Genomic DNA, 6,000 nt, shown 5'->3' with positions numbered 1-6,000 from the left:
CTTTCCAGTCTTCTTGTACTTTACTTTTTTTTTATTTTTTTAAAGTTCATTTATTTATTTTTAGTTTTCAGCATTCACTTTCATAAGTTTTAAATTTTCTCCCCCTCCCCAAGATAGGCATGCAATCTGGCATAGGCTCTATATATACATTTCTATTAAACATATTTTCACCTTAATCATGAGGTATAGAAGAATGAGATATATTTTACTTTCTAGCACACACTTTGGGATCCAGAGTTGCTCCTCACACAGGATCCTCCATCTTCTTCCTCTGGCCATTCTCCCTGGCTGTCCCCCTTCCTAGAATGCACTCTTTTCTCATCTCTCTCTCCTAGCTTCCCTGGTGTCCTTCAAAGCTTTGCTAAAGTCTCACCTGCAAGAAGTTTTCTTAATCCTTCTTAATCTCTGTCATCCCTCTGTCTGTATCTTGTTTGCTTGTTGCCTCCACCTCAGGAGCCAGGGCTGTCTTTTCTTTCCTTTGAATCCCCACTACTTAGCACAGTGTACAGCACATAGTAGGTATTTAATAAAAGTTTAATAAAAGCTATGACTACATACGTCATAGCATTTGGAATGTTGGCGATATGACATCTCCATGACAGAGTCCAAGAAGGACTCTTGCCTTGGATTCTTGCTGATCCACCGACCTCTTGACTAAGATGCATTTGGGGATAATTGAGAAAATTCATCAATAAGCATATATTAAGCACTTACTGTATGTGAGGCTAAGGGCTGAGGATGCTGAAAAAAGCAAACATAGCACCTCCCTTCAAAGAGCTCCTATTCTAACAGAGAAGATAATGTATATACAAATGAACATATATATATATAAGATATATGCAGAGTAGATTCAAAATAATCTTAGAGGGGGAGGTATTACTAGGTGGGGAGACTAGAAGGTGGTATTTAACATAAATTTTGAAGCAAGTCAGGGAACCTAGGAGACAGAAATGAGGAAAAAGAGCATTCCAGGAATGGAGAAGAGTCAAGCATGGAGACCAGAGATGGAGGGAACTGTAGAGTTCATGGAAGGGAATAAAGGGTAAGTAGACTGGAAAGGTAGGAAGGCACCTGATTGTAAAGATCCTGGAAAGGATTTTCTATTTGATCCAAGAGGTAGTAGAGAACCCCTGGAGTACTGCGTAAGGAGGGACACAGGCAGAAGTGGACCAGAGGAAAATCACTTTGACAGTTCTTTGGAGAATGGATTGAAGGGACTGGTGTACTCTAAAGTCTTTGAACCTCCAGAAGGGATAAAAGACAGAGTTGGAAAGAGGGGAGAGAACCAGAGTTGAGGGAGGGAAGGAGAGAAAAGTCTACACAACCTGTGTGGCTCCAGAATCATTTAGCCCTAAAGCTGGCAGAGCTAGAGGCAGTGATGGAGACCAGACCTCCTGAGAGAAACAGTAGAGTTCCTGTTTAAGGTTGAGTTTCAGGACCAAATGTAAAAGCTCTGGAACCAAGAGAGATCCAGGAAAAGCAGCAAGAAGTGGAGGAACAAACCTGGACTTTGCCCTCCACTAACCACAACCTTGAGTTAAGTGAACTATGCCCATCTGAGGGAAGGGAACTGACTCTGGTAACCCTTGGTGCTCCTCCTCTTTGGGAGAGGAGTCCGGAACATGGAGTAGTACCATATATCTGGAGGGTTTCTAGGTTTCTGAGGGAGATAGAGCTAATTGAGAGGGGGGATGGTGAGTAGCCTTGACTGTTTCTCTGTAGGCTCCTGTTCAAGTGCTATGTGGCAGGAAATAAAGACTGTCATATTCAGTATATTGTTAACCTAGATGCTTGCATGGGAGTTAAGGGACTTTTTATCATTTCTGTAGAGCTGTATTTTGATGTCCCCAAGAGATTCTCAAGGAGGGCAAAGAATGACTCGTATCCTGAATTTTCAGTCTGCCTACGAGTACAAGCCAATGATCTGTGAGAAGCTCCCCAACTCTAAACCAGATCTGTGTAATTTCATAGTTAAGGTTCTGAACCAGGAACTCCAGAAAGATACAACTCAGGCCCTGCTCTCAAGAAGCTACCCCTGAGAGCAGAACTAGGAGTTTAATAGATGTAAAGACAAGCTTCCTGAGAATGGGAGCTATCCCAAAGAAGAAAGGACTGCCTTGGGAAGTAGTGAATTCCTTCATCTTGGAGGTCTACAAACAAGGCTGGATGACCACTGGATAAGGATGCTACAGAGGATGTTCTTGCTCAGAAAGGAGTAAGATGTAAGGAGTAAGGTCCTCAGTAAGGATGGCCCCAGAGGTCACAGAATAAAAGCATTTCAGATCATCTCATCCAGCCCCTTCAGCCTCTGCTTGGATTCCTCCAGTAAAGGCCAGCTCCCTCCCTCCCAAGGCAGCTCATCCCACTTTGGGAAAACCAGAATTCTTGGGAAGTTTGCCTTTATATCAAGCTTAAATGGCAGCTTCTTGGCAACTTTTGCCCGTTGTTCTCCATTCTCCCTTTTGGGGTCAAGTAGAATAAAACCAGTCCCTCCTCTGCATACCAGACTTTCAAGAAGACAGCTATATGTCCATCCCCCAAGTCTCCTTTTCTTCAGGCTAAACTTGGATAGTTCTTTCAAGTGACCTTTACATGGCAAGAACTGAAGACCCTTCACTATCCTGTTCACCGGACTCTAGACCATCTAGACCACAGTTAAGTGTCTGATTTATCCTCAGGTCCTTAGTTTCCTCATCTAAAAAAATGAAGGGCTTGGTCTACATGACCTTGAAGAGCCCTCTGAACTTTAAATCTATGAAGAATGTGATCAAGGCTTTGGGAACCTCTTGGGTCTCAGTTTCCTCATTTGCAAAATGATGGAGTTGGATGAATGACCTCTAAAGTCCCTCTTGGCTCTAAATCTTATCATCCCCTGTGGGTTCTTGACTTCTGAGGTTTCCAGCTGGGGCTCAAACCCAAAAAAGTCACAGGATTCTTCCAGACCAACATCTCTCCAACCTCAATCTGAGTGACCCCAAGCTCAGTCCTCCCCAGGATGTCCTAAGAAACATTCCTACTAAGGTTCGCTCAGGCCATGGTAGGTGGCATCCTTGGCCCAGCCTGAAGTGGAGTCCCATTCCCAAAGAGTGGGCTCTGGCACCTCCTGGTGGGCAAGAGCCTTCATTACACACATACTCAGAAAAGACAATTACCCTTGTAAATACACATGCGCACCCAATATCCACACCCCACCCCCACAGAAACAATCCCATATGTGCACACATATACAGACACCTCTGACCACACCCCCATCACCATCACCCTCAGAAAAGAATGAAGTCTTCGGAAGGTGATCTTTGTTTACCTACCCCTAACCCTGGATTCTTTCCTATTTGCAGGCCATGTTGAACCAGTACTGTACAGGGTGAACCCAAGATCCTCAAGGTTCTATAAGATCACAGCTGCTCTGGTCCTCCTAGGATCATACATTTAAAATCAGAAGGATGTTGGAAGGGATTGAAATCTGAGCCCAGGTCTTTCTGACTCTAAGTTCAGCGTTCCATCCACTACACTACGCTGTCTCTATGAGGGTGGATGGGAGCAGAGGGGCAGCTTTGAGTCTCCAACCTCACTAAGAACAGAGCAGACAGGCACTGCAGTGAAGGACAGTGAGTATTAGATTTAAAGTCAAAAAGACTTGTGTTCAAATTTCTTCTCAGAAACTTTCTAGCTGTGTGATCCTGATCAAGTTACTTCATGTCTCTGGGCCTTAATTTCCTCATCTATAAAGTGAATGGCAATCTTTAGCCTCTCTCAGTTCTAAATCCATGATCCTATGATAAAAGGATGGATGGACATTCTGCACATGAACCAAAGCTGTGTCTAGAGTGGGATAGGTAGAGAAGAGGACCCAGAGTTGGGAAGACCTGAGTTCAAGTTCTGACCCCAGACAGTAGCTGTATGACCGGGGGCAAGTCACTTAACTCCGGCTGCCTCTGTTTCCTCATCTCTAAAAATACCACTTACCTTCTGGAGCTGTTGTGGGGATAAGATGAGATCATTGCAAAGTTCTTTATAAACCTTTAAGTAATAGCCGACACTTATATAGTACCTTGCCAGGCTGTATATTAAACACTCTACAAATGTTACCTCACTCAATCCTTACAACCTACCTGGAAGGAAAGTACCATTATTATCCCCATTTTACAGATGAGAAAATCAAGTGACTTGCCCAGGGTCACACATCTACTAGGTGTCTGAAGCTGAACTGGAACTCCCAATCAAATCCTGGAAGTGTTGGAAAACCTGCCTTTCCAGGAGCATCTAAGGGCCCTCTTGGACCCTCATTCCTTTCTGTCCATTGACCCAAGTTGTAGATCTGGCTCAAACACTCACCTCCAGGAAGTCTTCCCTGATCACTCCAACAGCAGAATCAGACTCTAACTTGGAAGGCACCCTCAAGAGGCCATCAAATACATCTTGAACCTGAGCAGGAATCCCCTATAGAATTGGATGGGTCTTAGAAATTATTTTTACTGATTTTAAAGGTAAAGAAACTGAGAATCAGGGGAGTTGCGACTTGTCCAAGGTCATACAGTGAGAAACATCTGTGCCTTCTGACTCCAAATACATGGCACTTTGGGAGACTTCTGCTGCCAAACCTCAAAACATCCCTTTTAATTGAACCAGAAAATAGAAAAGATCTCAGAAAATAATTCTCCATAAGTCAGGCTTCACAAATTCAGGACTTTTATTTCTTTTTACTCTGATAGAACAGAAAATTCCTCTACTGGGATGGGGAACCGGCCATATGTGGTTCTCTAGGTCCTCAAGTGCAGCTCTTTGACTGAATCCAAACTTCATTTGTTCTGGGAAGTTTGGATTCAGTGAAAGGGTCACACCTGCAGACCTAAAGGGCTATATGTGACCCTGAGTTCCAAAGGTTCCCCATCCCTGCACCTTCTCATACTGTGCGGTTCTTGGCCATGGTTTTCCCAGAAACCTTCACTGTGGTTCCTCATGACTGGGTCTTCCCAACTTTCAGGAGGGAGGCTCCCTCTGGTTCAATTAGTAACTTGGGCGGGGGGTGGGGGGTGGGGGCGGTATAGGAGAACACCGCTATGACCCATCTGTGGTGGAATCTGGAGGAAAGGCTAGAGGCTGGAGTGGGAGCCAGCTGACCTGGGTTTGATTCTAGGCAGGCTTTGACCTGGGCAATCATGGACAATTCTATTGCCCACTTTCTTGGCTTTGGAGGGACTGTTTCAGGTCTAACTCCTAGGAGGCCATGAATGGATGGGCAAGCCATTTTCTCTGGAGCGTTAATTCCCAGCCTGAATTCTATGTTCTAAGATCCCTCCAAGTTTTGGGTTCACATGGGAAGTTGTCAGGTCCTTTGTAGCTCTGACATTGTGGATTCTGACTGATGGCCTCTCCTCCCCTCCACTCCAGCTCTTACAGTTCTAAGTTGTTCTTGTCTATGGAGAAGCTTATCCTAATCTACAGGACCTCTGTCAAGGAGCTCAGCTGCCTTCAGGCCACCTCCAGCTTCTGCTTGCAGGGCCTTGAAGCAAGACAGAGAAAGGAGCCCACAAGGTCCCTTCACCAGCTTCACCACCCATTCTGGCCCTCACTAAAGAGCACCCAGATGCTGAGCGCGTCTTCCACCCTGTTGGGCACCCATACTTCCAATCAAAATTTTCATTTTCAAGTGGAAATAAACCACAGACACATGCATGTATGAACATACTTGAACCCAAAGATGACATAGCTGCTGACCCACATTCAGGAAATCTGGATTTCTTTTTTAACTTTTCATTCATGTGCTGTGTGACCTGGGCCAAGATACTGCCCCCCTCTAGGCTTGTTTCCCCATCTGAGATCATAAGATTTGATCTTTGGAGATCCTTCTTACTCAGACATTCTATGGTCTAAGATCTTGCATCTCCCAACTTGACATTATCTAGCTAACATTTATAGCTTTAAAGTTGGCAAAGCACTTTACAGTCTGTTTATCCGTATGATAACCTGGGAGGTCATTACAGCAACATGTTATTGTCA

Source organism: Notamacropus eugenii, chromosome 4 (assembly GCF_028372415.1).
Source record: "Notamacropus eugenii isolate mMacEug1 chromosome 4, mMacEug1.pri_v2, whole genome shotgun sequence".
Lineage (NCBI taxonomy): Eukaryota > Metazoa > Chordata > Mammalia > Diprotodontia > Macropodidae > Notamacropus > Notamacropus eugenii.
Note: the sequence above shows the minus strand (reverse complement) of the source record.